The 22214-nt window shown below is 37.7% G+C and overlaps 1 long non-coding RNA gene across 1 annotated transcript in view; it reads right to left on the bottom strand.

Annotated features, from left to right (window-relative positions):
• LOC139753982 (uncharacterized) overlaps positions 1-19989 on the bottom strand; it is a 285933-nt gene extending 265944 nt beyond the window's left edge. Inside the window, exon 1 of the long non-coding RNA XR_011713794.1 lies at positions 19709-19989. This is a non-coding gene — a long non-coding RNA (uncharacterized lncRNA). The remainder of the gene's footprint in view (positions 1-19708) is intronic.
• Positions 19990-22214: the final 2225 nt, after the last annotated feature.

Here is a 22214-nt window from a genome sequence, read left to right as displayed (position 1 = left end):
CATCGCTGTCCCTAGTCCTGAAATACAAGAACAAAAGATTTCTCAAAAGCTTGGAAAGGTCCAAGAAACGGTGGAGTTTAGGCGACCTTGACCTGATGTTCGAAGTCACAAGAACCCATTTCATCCATTTTATGGTGATCTGGTGGAGAGTTGCATACAAAACCTCTCTAACACGGTTGGCCTAAACCTTGTCTGATTGGAATGTAAGCTTCCTCGAGAATTCCATGAACAAACTAGTTTCTGGTGGCCTTAACCCCGTTCTCATGGATACACGCACTTTACCTTTTCTGGTTTTACCTAACATTTGAGGGTGGATACGGTGCACAGTAAGATATGAATTACAATTTCAACATACTACTGAAAAATTCGGTGTTTTAGAGCCATCTTGCATACCCATTTCAAAGGCTTGAAAATTACTGTAAAAGAAGCATTTTACGGTAAAAATATATGATTCAGTAATGGAAAGTTTATATATATATACATATATATATATATATATATATATATATATATATATATATATATATATATATCCTGACGTGAGCTAATAATCAGCTCAATGATTAGCTATGATTACAGGGTACACAGAGCTGATACCTGGAACTATATCTTGATCACACAGGCAGCAGAAAACCACCGCCGATAACGGAAGATATTTTTAACGCACCAAATATGTTGCGAGCCCATGGCGAACGTGACCCTACCGTAAAGACCCTGAGGAGTCCAACCAGGCACTGGGAATAAGTTGTCGCACACCATCATTACAATGAGTGAAAAGCAGTAGCACGTACACTTACATTCCAAACGAAAATAGCTTTCGTAGATTGATGAGTGATCGAGCGATTCTGCGCGACTATCATTACAATTTTCAGTAAGTTCGACGCCAAGGAAAATTACTCTTGTTAAAAAGCACTTCTAGACCATCTCACACTCTACCTTTCTCAAAAGAGAAAAATTTCCGTATATGTCAGGGAAGGAATACGCGATCAATACGGCAATGGGAATAGTTATGCATACGAGATCATTTACAAATTGTGCGTGATACACACTAGAGGATTCAAACATGGGAACAAAAACATCAATCAACATGTAAAACACAAAAATATATACAACAATCATTAACTATTCCAATTCACAGAACGCATTTCTACGTCCGTTTATGTTTCAATTAGCCCTACTATAATCGTGTTTTTTATAATCGCGTAGAGCGTTCCTCTCCAGGTTTTCTTTACGCCATGAGGCGTCCTTTGATCTCTTAGTCTGGTCTGTAACAATAAGAAGTCCAATCACTAGAGGTTACCCTGTACAAAGCGGTTCACTTGTCTCTAGCTTTAGTTAATTCCTAAAAATCCTCCAGTCTTCTCTAAGACAGCCTTATAGTAACAGACTGTCCAATCATGTTACCTCTCATATATATATATATATATATATATATATATATATATATATATATATATATATATATATATATATATATATGTATATATATAAGCCAAAGCAGCAATAAAACATGCTATGTATTTTGCTATTTCCATAATTTAGATATATACGATATACTTCATTAAATGTCGTTTCTTTAGCAGGAAGATTAATGCTATTATAACTATGTTTCCTAAGCAACAATGTCATAATACTATATTGCATTTTTTTCGCAAAATACATTTTCATCCGCACTAAAACGTAGCCTTCCTGTTATATATTAACAACCCGCTTTCAGACATTTACCTAATCAGGCAACCCGATTGCTTTATGTACGTCTTCTCAGAAGCTAACCCCTGACAATGAAGCATGAAAACATACGAGTGTGATTTTTTACCGCTAACATTTGAGACAACCGTACTAACAAGAGAAGAAACCCACACGATAGATTAAACTAATGTCGTTTCACGCGTCCTGAAAATATCACCCCTATAATGAACACGAAACGTAATGTTAACAGCGATAGCAACACTAAAAACTTGAAAAAAGAAAAAAAATCAGCAGTGTTGAATGCAACATATTGCCGATGTTCAATACACTTAGGTGCAATAAAACACTACTGAATGCGCACCATGCTGATGCTAATATGATCATCCTTTTTTATTTACTTAACGAGTAAACAGCGGGAATAAACAGCAGAACACGAAAATCAGGGCATAGAAATTACATCCAACGACAGCAAAATTTTGTAATCACATGAAAGCTTGCGTATATAAATCAGCCATGCACTGCAGTCCCTCAAAAAAACAAATTAAAAAAAAATTCCAAAGCACAAAAAACATTATTATTTAAATCCCACTTGCAATATGTTCGGTAAAGTGAGAGCACGTGAATAGAATATTACAGCTGAATCCTAAACCTTGTCCGACTGAAGGACACACATCATCAACACAGTCCCACCTGGCTAAATTTATGAATCTTTAATATCTAAACTTAGAAAATCTGATACCTGTTCTTCTTGAAAGCTTAAACCAGAGACAGTGATGCATTCACGACCCACCCAAGGTCGAGCGCACTGGTTCGAATCCTGGTTGCAGCAGTCTGTCCAGTCAACCCAACCATTCAACCTCCCCTTAGGTATGGTCGATAAATTGGATATCTGGCTTGGGCTAATATATATATATATATATATATATATATATATATATATATATCCGCTGGTGGCGGATTCATGTGAGAAACTGCAGAAGCTGGTGACGGAGTTTGGTAAAGTGTGTGGAAGAAGAAAGTTAAGAGTAAATGTGAATAAGAGCAAGGTTATTAGGTACAGTAGGGTTGAGGGTCAAGTCAACTGGGAGGTGAGTTTGAATGGAGAAAAACTGGAGGAAGTGAAGTGTTTTAGATATCTGGGAGTGGATCTGTCAGCGGATGGAACCATGGAAGCGGAAGTGGATCATAGGGTGGGGGAGGGGGCGAAAATTTTGGGAGCCTTGAAAAATGTGTGGAAGTCGAGAACATTATCCCGGAAAGCAAAAATGGGTATGTTTGAAGGAATAGTAGTTCCAACAATGTTGTATGGTTGCGAGGCGTGGGCTATGGATAGAGTTGTGCGCAGGAGGATGGATGTGCTGGAAATGAGATGTTTGAGGACAATGTGTGGTGTGAGGTGGTTTGATCGAGTAAGTAACGTAAGGGTAAGAGAGATGTGTGGAAATAAAAAGAGCGTGGTTGAGAGAGCAGAAGAGGGTGTTTTGAAATGGTTTGGGCACATGGAGAGAATGAGTGAGGAAAGATTGACCAAGAGGATATATGTGTCGGAGGTGGAGGGAACGAGGAGAAGAGGGAGACCAAATTGGAGGTGGAAAGATGGAGTGAAAAGGATTTTGTGTGATCGGGGCCTGAACATGCAGGAGGGTGAAAGGAGGGCAAGGAATAGAGTGAATTGGAGCGATGTGGTATACAGGGGTTGACGTGCTGTCAGTGGATTGAATCAAGGCATGTGAAGCGTCTGGGGTAAACCATGGAAAGCTGTGTAGGTATGTATATTTGCGTGTGTGGACGTGTGTATGTACATGTGTATGGGGGGGGTTGGGCCATTTCTTTCGTCTGTTTCCTTGCGCTACCTCGCAAACGCGGGAGACAGCGACAAAGTATAAAAAAAAAAAAAAAAAAAAGTGTGTGGAAGAAGAAAGTTGAGAGTAAATGTGAATAAGAGCAAGGTTATTAGGTACAGTAGGGGTGAGGGTCAAGTCAATTGGGAGGTGAGTTTGAATGGAGAAAAACTGGAGGAAGTGAAGTGTTTTAGATATCTGGGAGTGGATCTGTCAGCGGATGGAACCATGGAAGCGGAAGTGGATCATAGGGTGGGGGAGGGGGCGAAAATTTTGGGAGCCTTGAAAAATGTGTGGAGGAGAAGAGGGAGACCAAATTGGAGGTGGAAAGATGGAGTGAAAAAGATTTTGTGTGATCGGGGCCTGAACATGCAGGAGGGTGAAAGGAGGGCAAGAAATAGAGTGAATTGGAGTCATGTGGTATACAGGGGTTGACGTGCTGTCAGTGGACTGAAGCAAGGCATGTGAAGCGTCTGGGGTAAACCATGGAAAGCTGTGTAGGTATGTATATTTGCGTGTGTGGACGTGTGTATATACATGTGTATGGGGGGGGGGGTTGGGCCATTTCTTTCGTCTGTTTCCTTGCGCTACCTCGCAAACGCGGGAGACAGCGACAAAGTAAAAAAAAAAAAAAAAAAAAAAAAAAAAAAAAAAAATATATATATATATATTTTCTTTCTTTTCTTTCAAACTATTCGCCATTTCCCGCATTAGCGAGGTAGCGTTGAGAACAGAGGACTGGGCCTTTGAGGGAATACCCTCACCTGGCCGAATTCTCTGTTCCTTCTTTAAAAAAAAAAAAAAAAAAAAAAAAAAATATATATATATATATATATATATATATAATATATAATATATATATATATATTATTTATTATGATCGCCGTAGCGAGAGGAAAAGACGAAGCATGGCCCAGCAACTCGTATCCACGTATGTATACATAAATGCCCATATACGCACATATACATACATGTACATATCAACATATACATACACATATGAAGACATTACATACATACACATGTACATAATCATACTTGCTTGCCTTCATCCACTCTGCCACTACCCCACCTCAAAGGAAAACAGCATCATTACCCCCTGCTTCAGTGAGGTAGCACAGGAATATAGACACAAAAAGGCCACATTAATTCACACATTCTCTAGCTGTCATATGTAATGCACCAAAACCACAGCTCCCTATTCACATACAGGCTCCACAGACCTTTCCATGGTTTAGCCCAGAAGCTTCACATGCCCTGGTACAGGCCATTGACAGCACGTTGACCCCAGTATACCGCATCATTCCAATTCACTCTATTCCTTGCATGCCTTTCACCCTCCTGTATGTTCAGGCCCCAATCACTCAAACATCTCATTTCCAGCACATCCACCCTCTTCCACACAACTCTATCTATAGCCCACGCCTCGCAACCAAATAACACTGTCAGAACTACTATTCCTTCAAACATACCCATTTTTGCTTTCCGAGATAACATTCTTGCCTTCCCCACATTTTTCAACACTCCCAGAACTTTCACCCCCTCCCCCCACGATATGGCTCACTTCTGCTTATATGGTCCCATGCACTGCCAAATCCACTCCCAGATATTTAACAAACATCGCTTCCTCCAGTTTTTCTCCATTCAAACTTACCTCCCAACTGACTTGTCCTTCAACCCTACTGTACCTAATAACCTTGCTCTTATTCACATTTACTCTCAGCTTTCTTCTTTCACACACTTTACCAAACTCAGTCACCAGCTTCTGCAGTTTCTCACACGAATCAGCCACCAGCGCTGTATCGTCAGCAAACAACAACTGACTTACTTCCCAAGCTCTCTCATCCACAACAGACTGCATACTTGCCCCTCTTTCCAAAACTCTTGCATTCACCTCCCTAACAACCCCATCCATAAACAAATTAAACAACCATGGAGACATCACACACCCCTGCTGCAAACCAACTTTCACTGAGAACCAATCACTTTCCTCTCTTCCAACTCATACACATGCCTTACATCCTCGATAAAAACTTCTCACTGCTTCTAACAACTTGCCTCCCACACCATATATTCTTAATACCTTCCACAGAGCATCTCTATCAACTCTATCATATGCCTTCTCCAGATCCATAAATGCTTGATACAAATCCATTTGCTTTTCTAAGGATTTTTCACATATATTCTTCAAAGCAAACACCTGATCCACACATCCTTAACCATTTCTGAAACCACACTGCTCTTCGAAGCCGTCTGTTGCTCTGTACATGCCTTCACCCTCTCAATCAATACCCTCCCATATAATTTCCCAGGAATACTCAAACTTATACCTCTGTAATTTGAGCACTCACCTTTATCCCCTTTGCCTTCGTACAATGGCACAATGATTCAGGTTCCAACAATGTTATATGGTTGCGAGGCGTGGGCAATAGATAAGAGTTGTGTGGAGGAAGGTGAATGTGCTGGAAATGAGATGTTTGAGGACAATATGTGGTGTGAAGTGGTTTGATCAAGTAAGTAATGAAAGGTTAAGAGAGATGTGTGGTAATAAAAAGAGCGTGGTTGAGAGAGCAGAAGAGGGTGTTTTGAAATGGTTTGGTCACATGCAGAGAATGAGTGAGGAAAGATTGACCAAGAGGATATGTGTGTCAGAGGTGGAGGGAACGACGAGAAGTGGGAGACCAAATTGGAGGTGGAAAGATGGAGTGAAAAAGATTTTGAGTGATCAGGGCCTGAACATGCAGGAGGGTGAAAGGCGTGCAAGGAATAGAGTGAATTGGAACGATGTGGTATACCGGGGTCGACGAGCTGTCAATGGATTGAACCAGGGCGTGTGAAGCATCTGGGGTAAACCTTGGAAAGTTCTGTGGGGCCTGGATGTGGAAAGGAAGCTGTGGTTTCAGTGCATTATTCATGACAGCTAGAGACTGAGTGTGAACGAATGTGGCCTTTGTTGTCTTTTCCTAGCGCTACCTCACGCACATGTGGGGGGGAGGGGGTTGTTTTTTCATGTGTGGCGGGGTGGTGATGGGAATGAATAAGGGCAGACAGTATGAATTATGTACATGTGTATATATGTATATGTCTGTGTGTGTGTGTGTGTGTATATATATTTTTTTTTTTTTTTTTTTTTTTTTTATACTTTGTCGCTGTCTCCCGCGTTTGCGAGGTAGCGCAAGGAAACAGACGAAAGAAATGGCCCAACCCCCCCCCCCATACACATGTACATACACACGTCCAGACACGCAAATATACATACCTACACAGCTTTCCATGGTTTACCCCAGACGCTTCACATGCCTTGCTTCAATCCACTGACAGCACGTCAACCCCTGTATACCACATGACTCCAATTCACTCTATTTCTTGCCCTCCTTTCACCCTCCTGCATGTTCAGGCCCCGATCACACAAAATCTTTTTCACTCCATCTTTCCACCTCCAATTTGGTCTCCCTCTTCTCCTCGTTCCCTCCACCTCCGACACATATATCCTCTTGGTCAATCTCTCCTCACTCATTCTCTCCATGTGCCCAAACCATTTCAAAACACCCTCTTCTGCTCTCTCGACCACGCTCTTTTTATTTCCACACATCTCTCTTACCCTTACGTTACTTACTCGATCAAACCACCTCACACCACACATTGTCCTCAAACATCTCATTTCCAGCACATCCATCCTCCTGCGCACATCTCTATCCATAGCCCACGCCTCGCAACCATACAGCATTGTTGGAACCACTATTCCCTCAAACATACCCATTTTTCGCTTTCCGAGATAATGTTCTCGACTTCCACACATTTTTCAAGGCTCCCAAAATTTTCGCCCCCTCCCCCACCCTATGATCCACTTCCGCTTCCATGGTTCCATCCGCTGACAGATCCACTCCCAGATATCTAAAACACTTCACTTCCTCCAGTTTTTCTCCATTCAAACTCACCTCCCAATTGACTTGACCCTCACCCCTACTGTACCTAATAATATATATATAATATATATAATATATATATATATAATATATATATATATATATAATATATATATATATATATATATATATATATATATATATATATATATATATATATATATATATATATATACAGCGACAAAGTATAAAAAAAAAAATATATATATATATATATATATATATATATATATATATATATATATATATATATATATATATATACGTTGAGATGTATAGGTATATATATGTGCATGTGTGGACGTGTGTATGTGGGTGGGTTGGGCCATTCTTTCATCTGTTTCCTTACGCTACCTCGCTAAATATTTATTTATTTATTTATTTTGCTTTGTCGCTGTCTCCTGCGTTAGTGAGGTAGCGCAAGGAAACAGACGAAAGAATGGCCCAACCCACCCACATACACATGTATATACATATATACTTCCCACATATTCCCTGCGTGTCGCAGAAGGCGACTAAAAGGGGAGGGAGCGGGGGGCTGGAAATCCTCCCCTCGTTTTTTTTTTTAATTTTCCAAAGGAAGGAACGAAGAAGGGGGCCAGGTGAGGATGTTCCCTCAGGGGCCCTGGTCCTCTGTTCTTAACGCTACCTTGCTTACGCGGGAAATGGCGAATAGTTTGAAAGATATATATATATATATATACACACACCACATCTTTCTAATTCACTTTATTCCATGAGCGTCTTTCATCCTCCTGCATGTTCAGGCCCCGATCGCTCAAATCTTTTTACTTCCATTCTTCTATCTCCAATTTGGTCTCCACATTCTCATTGTTCCCTGCACTTTTGTCAATCTTTCCTCACTCAATCTCTCCATTTGTCAAAACTATTTTAGCACACCCTCTTAGCTTTCTCAACCACATTCTTTTTGCTGCCACACCTCTCTTCACCCTTTCATTACTTACTTGATCAAACCATCTCATGCCACATATTGTCCTCAAACATTTCATTTCTAACATCAATCCTCCTTCGCAAAACCCTACTTATAGCCCTTGCACCGCATTCATATAATACTGTTGGGACTACTGTACCTTCAAACATACCCATTTTGCCCTTAAAGATAACTACCTCTCTTTCCACACATTCTTCAGCAGTTTCAGAACCTTCATCCTCTCACTAACCTCCACTTCCATGGTTCCATTTGCTGCCATGCCCACAGCCAGGTATCTAAACACTTCAATTTCTCCAACTTTTCTCCAATCGAACTCACACCCCAACTAACCTCTCCCTCAACCCTGCTACACCTAATTAACCTTCCTTGTATTCACAGTTATTCTCAACTTCCTCCTTTCACACTTTCTTCCGAATTCAATCACCAACTTCTGCAGTTTCTAACCTGACTCTGCCACCAGAGCTATAACATCAGCAAACAAAAACTGACTCAATTCCCAGGTCCTATTATCCCCGAGAGACTGCCCTTCTCTCCAAGACCATAGCATTTACGTCCCTCACCATCCCATCTAACAGTGCTACAGACAAACCATCATTTAAGCCATTTATTCTCCTGTCTTCCTAATCGTAAACATGCCTTACACCCTTGATAGAAACTTTCATTGCTTCTAGCAACTTTCCTCCCACACTGCAGATTCTTGAAACCTTCCACAAGGCACCTCTAACATATGCTTTCCCCAGATCCGTAAATGTCACATACAAATCCATCTCTCCAAGTGTTTCACACATACATTCTTTGAAGTAAACACCTGATCCACACATCCTCTACCACTTGAAACCACATTGCTTCTCCATAATCTGATGCTCTATACATGCCTTCACCATCTCAATCACAACTCTCCCATAATACTTACCAGGTACACTCAAAAAATTTATACATCTATAGTTTGAAGACAGCTTTATTCTTCTTGCCTTTATATGATGGCACTAAACATGCATTCCGCCATTAGTGAAAAGTCACTTTCCACAATGCTACATCATTGCTTAAGAAAAAGAAGCACAGACAGACACATCAAGAACTTCCTCCAAATGAGTCCATCATCTATTTGCTGATAGAAGTAGTGCAGCCTTCAAGCCACAGGAGCCCCTTCAGGGAAAAAGGTCATGATGTTACACCACAAATGAAAACCTTTATCCCAGGTTGTATCATTGTCAATGGGCAAAAATGAGTAAAATCTCAATAAACTTCTCACTCCAAAAGAATCAATTTGCCTGTTAATGATCGTAGTGCAGCATTGGAGCAGCAAGAACCCCAACAGAGAAAAGCTCCCTATAGAATTAATAAAGTTTTCTTCATCGCTTTTCTCTAAAGGATCAACTAATGAAATAAAATCTAATATCTGTATATGAGCATGCAGATTACGGAATCATTTCATATCCAACATATAACAAGTAAATAATGAAAAAGTGATTTCCATGGTCAGTCATGAAAATAGGCTTTAAACTTATGAAGCATGAATCTGCAACATTTACAGTTATACATATGTAATATGAAGATTACCTTGATTTATTTTTGCTGTTAAAATGTATAAGGAATCTCTGACCAATCATTTATTGTGAATCAATTTCAAAAAATTACAATATAATGCTTACATCTTGCCAGATTACAAGAGACAAACGAGTCTCACATCTCACAATAGATAACCATTACAAGTAATTACTTAAGATTACCATGAAATCAACTTATGGAGGATTAATAACAGAGGCTTTGATATATTACTAGCTACCACTACTAATAGTACTTTCATTTTTTACAGATTATCTATCAGCAACTGCCTGGTAAATGCAGATCTGAATGGGGTGATAGCACATCCACGATCACTGTAACTACTACTTTTACAGAAAAAATAAAGCCAAAGTAACTCATCAAAATGAAAATTGGGATATATCATGTTCTATTTCCCACTACACAATAAAATACCAAAACTCAAAGAGATTATAGGTACAACAGTTGAGACCACAGCTATGTTACTGAATCAACCATGGAGGTTATGGTAAATAAAGCACATATAAATGGGTGGGGGACAGGGATTTTCCTGAGGGTACAGTGTACTTGTACGTTATCACAAAAATAGGATATGGTAATGGGGTGTGGCAGAGAGATGACACAAGATAGTTTAAAGTTTGAATGGGGAGGACCTGGAGGAAGTGGAATGCTTTAGGTACCTAGAAGTTGCCTGCCAGTAGATGGAGCCATGGTTGTTGAAATCTCACAGTATGGAAGAGGATGCTATGATCCTGAGTCCATTAAGGAGTGTGGGGAAGAAAGGTTATTATCTGTTCAGGAAAGAAGGTTATGTCTGAAGGTATAGTAGTTCCAACAGAGTTGTATGGATGTAAATCTTGGGTTCTGAACATATAAGAAAGGAAAAGGGTAGATGTGTTGGACATGAAATGTTAAAGGACTCTAGAGGAGTCCATATCTCCCTGCTGTTGAAAACAGCATAGACTTGGGCTGCAGGAGGCTTTAGACAGAGGTACACAGGTCCTGGGTAATACCAAAACTCTTTCTCAGAAAGAGATCCTGGGGTAATTATGATAATAATGATGTTTTAATAATCACTTACTCATTTATCTATTCATAACTACCCCTGGACCTCTTTATAAGACACAATCCTGGTGTTACCCAGGATATTTCAAAAACTCCTGCAGCCTATGGCTACATTACTTTCAGTAGCAAGGAAATGAGGACTCCTTTGGAGTGGGACATTCTTTGACGAGACTATAATCCCAATGATACAGCCTCACCAAAGGATGATTTTCACTTGCATTGTGACCTCTTGCAAGTGGTAACAATTATCACTTCTATATACAGGTTGTTTAAGTCTAGTAATATTTGCCTATGTAAAAAAAAAAGATTCAATAGTAGATGATAAAATATGAAGAGCTCCTGATATATCCATAATTACAATACACTGAAAATTGTATCCTAATTTTGTAGAACTATATACTACATCAAACCAAATTCCTCCTGCACAAATAACACACATCAAAGCAAACCAGCATCAACCAGGAAAAATAAATGGTAGGGGTGATATGAACATAGCTATCACTGGTTAAAACTAAATGAAAAGTAAGGAAGTCATTCAAAATACTCTAGACTATGTACATACCTACATGGTCTTCCTAAATGTTATCCATAAAGATAAGTGAAAAACAGGCTGAAAAATTCATACAAAATAGGTGATAAACAGGATGAAGAATTCACAAAGGATAGTTAGTTCCCAATCAGGGTAAAGCTTAAAGTTGGCTTCCTGAACCTTGTTTGTAGCAGCAACGTAAATATTATTTTGACTAAAGAAGGCATACTATGGATGGCTTCAGTTGTGCCTTTTGCATATGGAAGATAATCAGTAAATAGTACCGTCTAACCAACCCCATTTCTAGACAGGTACAGCTATTAATTTCCACTTTTTTTCTCAGCCATGATAATTTATAAGTAATCTCCTGAATTAATGCTTGCCAATAAAGATTCTTAAACTTAATTATAGTGCTGATTAGCTTCTGGGTTGGGCTGCTTTTTGCTGCAGCATCACTACTGCATAATCTCTATTACATTAATGGAACACAGTTTTCTCAAGCTATCCAAAAAGATTAAATTAGTAACTACTAAAAGCAAATATCAGTTTGTATCCCAAATTTGATTTCGCTCTATAAAATATATCAGTTTTAGCCAATTCCAACACCATCATGATTCATTAAGCCATTATCAGAAGCAAAAAGAATTAACAATGACAATTACAAACAGTTTTACAACATACTACTGAATTAACAGGTGTAATTCTCTAGTCATTATTCTGACATAAGAAGCTATGTATATTCAGCACTTTAAGTATTGTTAAAATCACAGAAATCACAGTTGTACTCCCAAAAGCAATACCTCATCTAGGATATATGAACATATGTTCAAAGATTTTTTGCTGGTACCAACTTTTCTCCACCATACTGAAATACCATACCAAGGATGAACCATAGAGAGGTCCATGGGGCCTGTTTGTAGATAGAGACCTATAGCTTTGGTACATTACATATGACAGACAGAGAATGAATGTAAGCGAAGGTGGCCTTTCTCCATCTGTTCCTGGTGCTACCTCACTAAAGCAAGAAACAGCAATCGAGAAAACATTTTTACTTGATACAATAATTTTTCACAAAAGATAATTTCATGCCTGGGAACATAAAAACTGCTACATAACATAAGGCTGATCACAATGAAACACAGTGGACTGTCATTATTTCTCAAAATTTTCCTTAAGTCAAGTGACTTTCTTAGAGACTGATGACAAGATAACTTCACAGCAATGTCAAACATTTTCAGACTGATGATTAAAATGTTAGGTAAACTGAATCATACTGCAACAAGAATAACTGATAAACAAGAATTTACATGCAGATATGAAGCCTCAGATGTAACTGGTGTGCCTAAAACTACCCAAAACAAGATGTGAATTTTTATGAGAATCAAAAAAGAGGGACAAATGATGAATGTCAAGAGATGAGAGTCTGATATATTTCCAGGACAGGTAATCTGAATTTGTACAGATTTGTGCAGAGTACAGCATGGGAGCATGAAGCAAAAGTTGAGGGAATATTCAAGGGAAAAAGGAGGTTTGAAAATGAAGCTAAACCTGCACGAAAACAGGGAACAGAAGTTAAAAAGATGTTATGTATCATTTAAAGGAATTCCAATTAAAATCTTAGGGGAAGAAAGTGAGTCACAATTTAAAGACAGTAACAAGCTATTCTGAAAAGAGATAAATAAAAGTAAAAGAAATGTATGCATAAGGAGTGGAAGCACATTAAACATGTCTGGAAAAATGGATGTAACTAAGAATAAAATTGATAAATGTTTTATAGAATATTTCTAAGAGCTAATAAGAAATGAGGGTAAAAAAGAGAGGTCTATTGGCATAGTGTGAACAGAAAGTAATGAAAATGGAAAACAGATATATGGGAGAAGAAAGACATTACAAACAAGGATGAGGACTAATAAGAAATATGGAATGGAAAACCTCAGGCTATAGAAGGGGTGCTGTGTGATATGAGGAATGCATGTGGTGTGGGTCTAAAAAGTGTGTATGGAAGTATGAAAAATGGTTAGGTACCTTACGACTGGGAGAGATGCAGTAATTTCCGAGCTTTGTAAAAAAAAAAAAAAAATGGAAAGAAAATTGAATGTCTACTTAGCCCAGATCGTAAGGAGTATAACAGAATAGCTCCTATTCATGTGAAATATGTTATGGAAATATATATGTAAGCAATGTACAAAGTCAGTATTGGAAAGGAAGAGGGCATGGAGATCAGATTTTGCACTATGACGAGAAGATACATTCTAAGAGAAAAAGGTGCACTCAGCATTTACTTATTTAGAAAAGGTATAAAAAAGTAACAGTAAACCACTTTGGGAAGTTTTAATTCTGCAGTATCTGGTATGCAAAGAATACTTTTGAATGTATCTAGAGCTTTTATAATGGGAGTAAAGAATAATTCCAGTTACCCAATTTCCAAGTAGCATATCATTTCAACTATCTATCATGATTAATCTAAATCTAATAATAATCATCCATCAAAAACCCAGCTATCTGACATTTGCACCCCTGAGGAGAAATTATAGTCTTTTGCAAACTGCTCTTATAAAATCAGAAATAAAAAAATCATAATAAATTACCCAACAAAAAACCCTTACTATCATAATGTAACACTACATCTTTTAAAAAGATCACTGCAGGTGGAACAGAATCCACCAGTATGACTGAACACTGATACTGTTATAATACTTTCACACCCTAAGTATATGATTACCAAAATCTCTGAACATATGAACTGGAATCAAACACCTATGGGCTGTGGGTCTGGGGATTGCCTTATCATTCTTTGAATCTCGGTTGTGCAATATGATCTTAGATCAGACCTGACTGAACGCTTCACATGAGATTGCCATGGATGAAAAAAGCAATAAAACTACTAACAGACATTGACTTCATGAAATCCAAGAGTAACAATATGCACTCAGTGTTTATGTATTCCACAAAGCAATTATGGAAACATGAATATCACTAAAATAATGTTATGGTCCTGTCAAGAAAGACCATGCAAAAAACCAATGTTTATGCATTATCTGATAAACAACGTGGACTTCCTTCAATCCTTAGCCAATCCCACCTTCCAATCATAAAAAAAATGGATTTCCTCAAAAACCATACAAGGAGCTCATCTGATCTACAGTCACTTTTGGTTTCACTGTCCTATTCCCGCACTGTGTTTTTCGGTGACTGCTCTCATTGGTTTTGAGCTATATCAGAAAAAACAAGTCATTTTTTCACAATGTCAGCTTAGAACAGCACAAGCATGTTGGCATAATTGTTGGAAGGTGGTGCAAGGATGTGTGTGTGGTTAAATATTCAGCAGAAAATTAACTTCATAAAGCACAGTCAAAAAGATGAGCCTAATGTTAAAGAATGTTGTGATCTTGACATAGGTAAGACAACTTTCATGGGGGCTCAACTTCACCTGTCTTCTAACTTGAAAGGACATGAAAGGAAATCAGCAACTTTTTTCACAAGTATACTGTATATATATAATACAATACTGCACAGCTAAGAATTATGATTATATTTTCATTTGTTTGAAATTTCTTCAATAATGCACAGCTTAACAGGTAACTGACATAAAGTTCTTTGACTTGCCACAGGTCCCAACATGCCGTGAATTGGCCTTTTATGAGTGAATGTATGATAGTAGAAGGCAGCATGAATGAATGGTAAAAAATGAATGAGGAAGTGCATTAAGATTATGTGATGTTACTGTAGTTATCTACTGCTTTTATGGATGGGGCATTATATGAGATGAAAACAAAGCAGAGAGCCTGAAGTGTGGTACATAGCCATGTAGAAAGAGGATGGACGTTGTCACAGTTGTCATATGCAAGAGGATGCTATGTAGTTAGCTAAATCAGTGGAAGTGCTTGACTGAATGGTGGACTAGTCCGATAATGTATAAAGGAAGAGGATGCTGAAGGTTAACGTGAAAAAATTAAGATGCAACTTTTTCAGAAGGAAAGTAGGTCAGACTGTAAGACCAGTCTGCATGATGAAGAACTGGAAATTGTTTTGATTTTGAATACATAGGAGCAAAGTTTAGTGCAGATGGAAGCAGAAAAGTTAAGGATGAAACTAGTCTGGCATATGAGAAAAATTGGCTTGCTCTGAAAGCTCTGGTGAATGGAAGCACATTTAAGATTGAGCACTAAGCTGGATGCAAGTTAATCAAAGAATCAGTACTAAGCTTGCATGAAGGCATACTTTTAAAACTGATGCAAGAATTTTGTGACCTAAGTAAATATAGATAAATCTAAGTAGAAAAAAAATATAAGAGCACCATAAATGGATAAAATGCATGGTATACTTAGAATTAAAGAAAACAGATTGACAGAAGAATGAACAAGTGAGAAGGTTAAATGATGAGAAGAAATCATCTGAAAGACACATGGATGAAAGTCTTATAAGATGGTAGAGTTGTGTAAACTGTAAAGCAGATGGTAGGATAGCCAAGGTGTATAGCAGTACAATACAGTGTACAAGACAGGCAGACTATGGAATATATGAATACATGCAGTAATACAGTTTACAAGACAGGCAGTCTATGGAATATATGGATACATGCAGTAATACAACTGATTAGGGCTGGGAATCCACACATAATCTAATCATAGCATCATGTTTTTCTCTCCTAAAACATCCTCATCTCATATAGCTCCTTGTCCATAAAAAATCAAACATGGCAACATCAGAGAACTTTGATGCACCCCCACATTTACTTCAAACCACTCATTTATACCACCACTAAACCACTTCCATTATAAAACTCTATAGAGTATAAACTCCCAGAGGGCTTTCCTATTCCCTTTACAATACAGTTTTCTTAAATTCATTCATGCTGTATGCACTTTTTTATGGTTTTACCAGATTTCCCCTCCATATGATAAGCAAAAAATAAAGTCACCTTTGGAGAGGCTGCATCGTCATCAATGGACAAAAAAGAGAACATGTAGTCTCGTTTCGGAACTTCTCACTTTAAATTAGTCCATCAATTCCCTTCCCCTGACTTGACCATAGCCTCATAGCAGGAGTACCATAAAAAGGGTGCTGGGGTTGAATAATGAAAGAAATCAATTAATCAAACTTTCTTCTTCCCAATAACTCGTTCCATTAAGAGTAAAATTCTGGTCTACACATAGTGAGGAAATGCCAGGAACCAACAAAGGTAGGCCACATTTGCTCAGAACCAATCTCTAGCTGTCATGTGTAATGCACCGAAACCACAGCCCCATCTACAACCACGCCCCATATTCCTTTCTAAGAAGATGTTTTCCATTAATTCTTTCCATCATTCTTATTCCATTTACCTTTATATAGTAATGCTGTCACCTAGCTGTTGAGCACTGAACCACTTTCCTATTTGTTTACCAACAAGAGGTATTAATTTTAACAAAAAACTGTCTTACCATAAGAGTATATTTTACCATGTGCATTTAAATTTTGTGTACTTCTTCTACTAGGATCAGGTCACTTAAGTAGGTTTCATTTGGTTTCCTAATGCTGATTTGCTTTTTCTCTAACCTAGCATCACAAGAAGGTGTTCTATACTGAGCTCTACTTTACGTAAAAACGTGCAATATATTAGTGGTAGTGTTCACTAAACTGAGGAACATTAGAAGGAATGATTATATGGTTAAGAAGTGTGTGATAACTACACTGGGTCCTATATGAACTATAAGTCCTTGTGAGGGTGGGAAGAGGATGGAGTGATGAAAAATTAAGATTACTCTCAAGATATTCCCAAATCTCAGAGATTGCAGCACATTTTTTTGAAGGAAAGGCAATATATTGAGTAAAAAAAAAAAATGCACAGGTTTTCTCATTTCAGTACTTTTTATCATTGACTTACATTAAAGACAATTATATCAGCTTGACAAAAACATAATGAGCAACTTGTTCTAAACAAAAATCATGTCATTATCAAAAATCTCAGAGAGTTTGTTTAATTTTCAACATAACACAAACAATACCAGAAAATAAAATCTGTGCCTAGGCAATGCAGCCTATAAAATTGACTATGTCATGCATGCTTTTAAAACGTTTCAATATGGGTTAGGTTTGGCCTGTTTATGTTGAGACAGGTTTTCTATTAATTTAATCCCACATTTTCTATCCTTCAAAGCCTTGGCTACCTTCAGAACAAGAATAGATAACGACTTAAACTTCACAAAAGCCAAATCTGTTATTTTCAAAAACTACATATAACGGCCATGGTAGCATGCATGATCTAGAACTTATTCTTTTATATTACAAAAATACAGCATTAATGCAAAGGTTTACAGTGAAGATCAAGGAAAGTAAGGCAACAATAGGCATAAAAAAAATGAACAATTATGAAAATCAACAGAACTAAATAAAACCACAACTTGGTGCTGAGATGCACCATAATTTTCAATGCAGAAGTCAAAATATGACAATGACTTTGTCCTCTGCAATGTCCCAACATGTGATGCAGAATGTTTACGGGGACATTTTTTGTACATAAAAACATTTGTGTATGTGATGAACATATACACCAACAAAAACTGAATGTAGAGACCATAACAATATACATTTCAAACAACTTCCAAAAAGTGAATATCTCCAGCTAAATAAATTTGTTAGGTTCTCATGAACTCTCTTAATTTCTACATTGATTCCATCCACACCAACAATAGCTAATCCCATGCTTCCTCTTAACTTCATATCCCTCCCCACTATCAACTCATTTTTCATTTTCTTATCCCTCCCTACTATCAACTCATTTTTCATTTTCTTATCCCTCCCCACTATCAACTCATTTTTCATTTTCTTATGACAGAAAATGCTCCTAATCCACTGTTTTGTTCCATTCTCCATAATGTAAAATATCATTGTACAAAATCAATGATATTCTAAAATTTGTTATATTGTAACCTTAAATTATATGTTTATCTACATTTTTGATGTTGAACTATTGTACATATTTACCTTTATTCTTATCATAATTTCATTTTATATCAAAATGCAAGATGACTCCTCTGACCTGTTACATTTAACTCCACACTGTATTTACCAATTTCCTTAGACACATTTATCCTTGTTAAATTAGGCACAGCTAGTCATAGGGCAGATTTAGCTAGACATGATTACTTTTCATATGCGTTCAATCCTTGTACCTGGATTCCTAAAAAATTCTCAAAAAATTCTCTGGGTAAAGTACTAATAAAACTTCAGTTCTGCCACTTTATTTTAATATGGAATTAGATGAAGCAATCTCTATTGTTAGAAAGATTTTGACATCTGCACATGATTTGGAGCATTCTTTCTTTTCTCCAATAAGGGATAGTGGGGAGGGATATAAAGGGAAATATGGGGGTTTTGAACGTAAAATTAGATGAAATACTTATACATATCAACAAAATCTATAAAGACCTTATCTAGCAGCCAAGATTTAGGACAAAAATAAGCCAACATCAATGTGGTATGTTACGTGGAACCATATGGCATGACAATTGCTGAGTGTTTACAATCTTTACCAGTAGGTGCAATGGTAAATCACTTCTGTATCAGGTACATTTCGATTATACCACAGAAAATCAAGATAAATCTCAACTACTAGAGAGTTTTGTGAGGTTTCATAATTTCTGTTGATTTCTGAATGTGTTTTATTTACTTTAATATCAACAACAAATTTTCCTTGATCTTGTTCCTTTCCCCACTATTACTTACTTATCATCATAGGAAAAAAAATGCCCCAAATCAGTCAGTGTTGGTTTAAATCACTTAAACTAAGTGTATGGAATGTGATACAACCATATTTGTCCAACTTCATAAGGAAATACAGCGGTAGGACTATATTTATATTTCATCCTTCTTTTAGGGTAAGTTTGCAGAAAATCAATTAATAAGAAAGCAAACTTTTCAGTAATTTACTCCTAAAAATGTATCAAATCAAGGAAGATCTATGAGGCCATTATATCAGACATTAAACACAGTACGGCAAAAATATGATAGCGACCTCTAAATGTCCATGTCCTTAAATGGCAAGACATATGGTAACTAAGCGGTGTACATCTAGCCAAGCGACCTACCAAATAATGTCAACTTGGAAGATTATTTTCAAGTGACAGGGTCTCAGATAGATTCATAGGAGATGAAAATACAAATAAACGTATAAACTTACCCCGTCCAGCCTTGAACCTCGTTTAGTCAAACCAATTCAGCAGGAAAACTGTGGTCTGACCAGAAAACGAGACTTGTTCTCCTCGCTCGTCTACTCAACCTTCGCTCCTATGATCCTCTTGTATCCTTTAAGAGTAGATTTCTGATGAACTTGACAACTGTAATACTGTAACTCAGTGAGCTAAACTAAGTGTCCAATTGTGAGGTTCATACACGGTGTGAGGTCAGAAATATTTACTAAATTAGTAATACTCCAGGGTCAGCGATCTACACTGAACTTCCATCAAAACATTGACTATAGACGTCAGGAACCTGAAGCAACACCTCACAGTCACTTGTCACTTTCTATACTCCCATAGGATTTATTGTCAGTATGAAAAATTCAAATCTCTCCAACATTAGTATGATGCTCTTCAATACTTATTACATTTAGAGAGTCTATTGCATAAATTTGGGTGTCGTCTGCCAAAATCTTAGCAGACGAAACGGACTGGTTTAGTGGGAAATACGAATAATTGGTATATGGATGTATATATTTTATTCTGTCACAGTCTGCATGCAAATTTTAAATTGACTGAACATGTTTACAGAGTATATAATGACAGACAGTGGATAAAAGTAAGTGTACCTGACATGAACCAAGGTAGCCTAATTACACATAGGGCTTATTTCCCTGTGGTCCTTTTAACATGACCAAGATGGATGGATAGCTGGGTGACTAGGCAAGTTACATAATTGCTTATAAGTGATAAAGACTTAACAACAATATATTTCCTGTCTAAAATTGGAAGATTTAACTTTTGTTAATATGTTTGGTAATATGCTATGTCTACACAGTCGGATCACATCTCAGTACATTGAAACTACTATATACACTATTCTACTGATACGGTTTTAACGCATATTTCCTTGAGTTCTTTCGAAAATAAAGGAGAAATTATATGTAAGAAGCCGTATCTTAATAACAGTTAATGATTCAGATACCCCTGTTCTCTTAATTTTTTACCGGTTATTTACTGTGCCCTCTCTGGAAACTCCAGAGAGGGCAAATACTGGGTAATGCAACCATCTATCATCTTTAACTCGACCCGATATGCGTTGCGTCGTACGTGTCCCACTTATTGCAAATTCACAGTACAAGCACACCTTTATGAACAAATTGTTGGAAATGAAGTAACGTATTTCCATTACCATTTTCATAATATAGATCAAATGTTTAGGCTTAAACTTTTCCAACCTATTTACGCACATTCTTATGTTCAATGTTTTGAATAGCGTGAACAAATGTTTCCGTACTCTTTTAGCGAGTCAAGACTCTAATAACTCACATTTCTTACCAAACTAAATCATGTAAAAAGCTAACACAATGTCCCTGCACACGATCGACAACCACTTGCCTGCCATCTTAGGGTAACAAGTCACCGCTGACAATTTAGTAATCCCTGTCTTTTGCCAGTCTACAGTTATAAGAAAAGGGACCAAAATTATTACAGATCAATTTCCACCACAGTTAAAGCCTGATTCTCAAACTTGTCGACAGCGAACATTTTCTATGCCATAATTTGACCGAGCGCAAGCGTATGAGGTTGCACTGCTTCGGTAACCAACACCCTTAAAAGTTAGTCCACTGTGACTAACACCCTCAGTTGTGGTGGAACATATCGCGCACTGATAGAAGCATCTGGCCCCTTCCGAGCCTGTCTTCCTGTAGGTACCTGGTTGGTGGAAAAAAAAAAAATCAAATGGCACAAGCTGTCTGTCACATGCGTTCCACGACTCGTTAATGATTATTACCGCTCTTGGACAAGCATTTGCATCATACAGAATTATCTACTAATAAACAGTAGAGATAGCAATACGATGAAATATTAGAATGCGATTTTTGTTTTCAAAATGAATAATCTAATATCTCGATTTTACTCGGGGTCATCGTCGACATGGCCTAAGTTGGCAGGGCAGCTTGAGTCTAACACGTAAGCTAACACGTAAGCTACGCTTGTTTCTCACAGTGATGTGCAAACGTAACTCCCATACTTCGATTAGCAGCTTGTACTATCCTGTAACGTATTACCTGTTGGCAGGAACAGGCTCAAAGTTTGATGAATCCATTAGAGCTCATGGAATCCATAAGAATCCTTAAAAGCTGTCGATCGAACTGAAAATTCCTATATTATGGATGAACGATATCGACCGCAGAGCAGTATCAAGTCGACTTGATATTTTTTTAAGGTAGAACTGCACCGAGTAAGCAGCAGACTTGTTCAAGTGGCAGCATCCATGAACCACACATGGTTACCCTCCCTAATCTTTGGACATTTACCTACAGTTCTTGTGCCTCATCACCCTCATCGTGTCGGAAGAGCTTCTCAAACCGGCAGATAAGTTCCTTCAGAAGAAAATGTCTGACAATATGTCCCGGGTGTCCAGCCAGGGAGCCAAACTGACGGACAAGTCGGAGTCTTTGATTGGTCTTATTTCTTAGGTTAGAAAAATAACCATGTGTGTAT

Source organism: Panulirus ornatus, chromosome 16 (genome assembly GCF_036320965.1).
Source record: "Panulirus ornatus isolate Po-2019 chromosome 16, ASM3632096v1, whole genome shotgun sequence".
Classification (NCBI taxonomy): Eukaryota; Metazoa; Arthropoda; class Malacostraca; order Decapoda; family Palinuridae; genus Panulirus; species Panulirus ornatus.
Note: the sequence above shows the minus strand (reverse complement) of the source record. Positions and strands in the feature narration are given on the sequence as shown.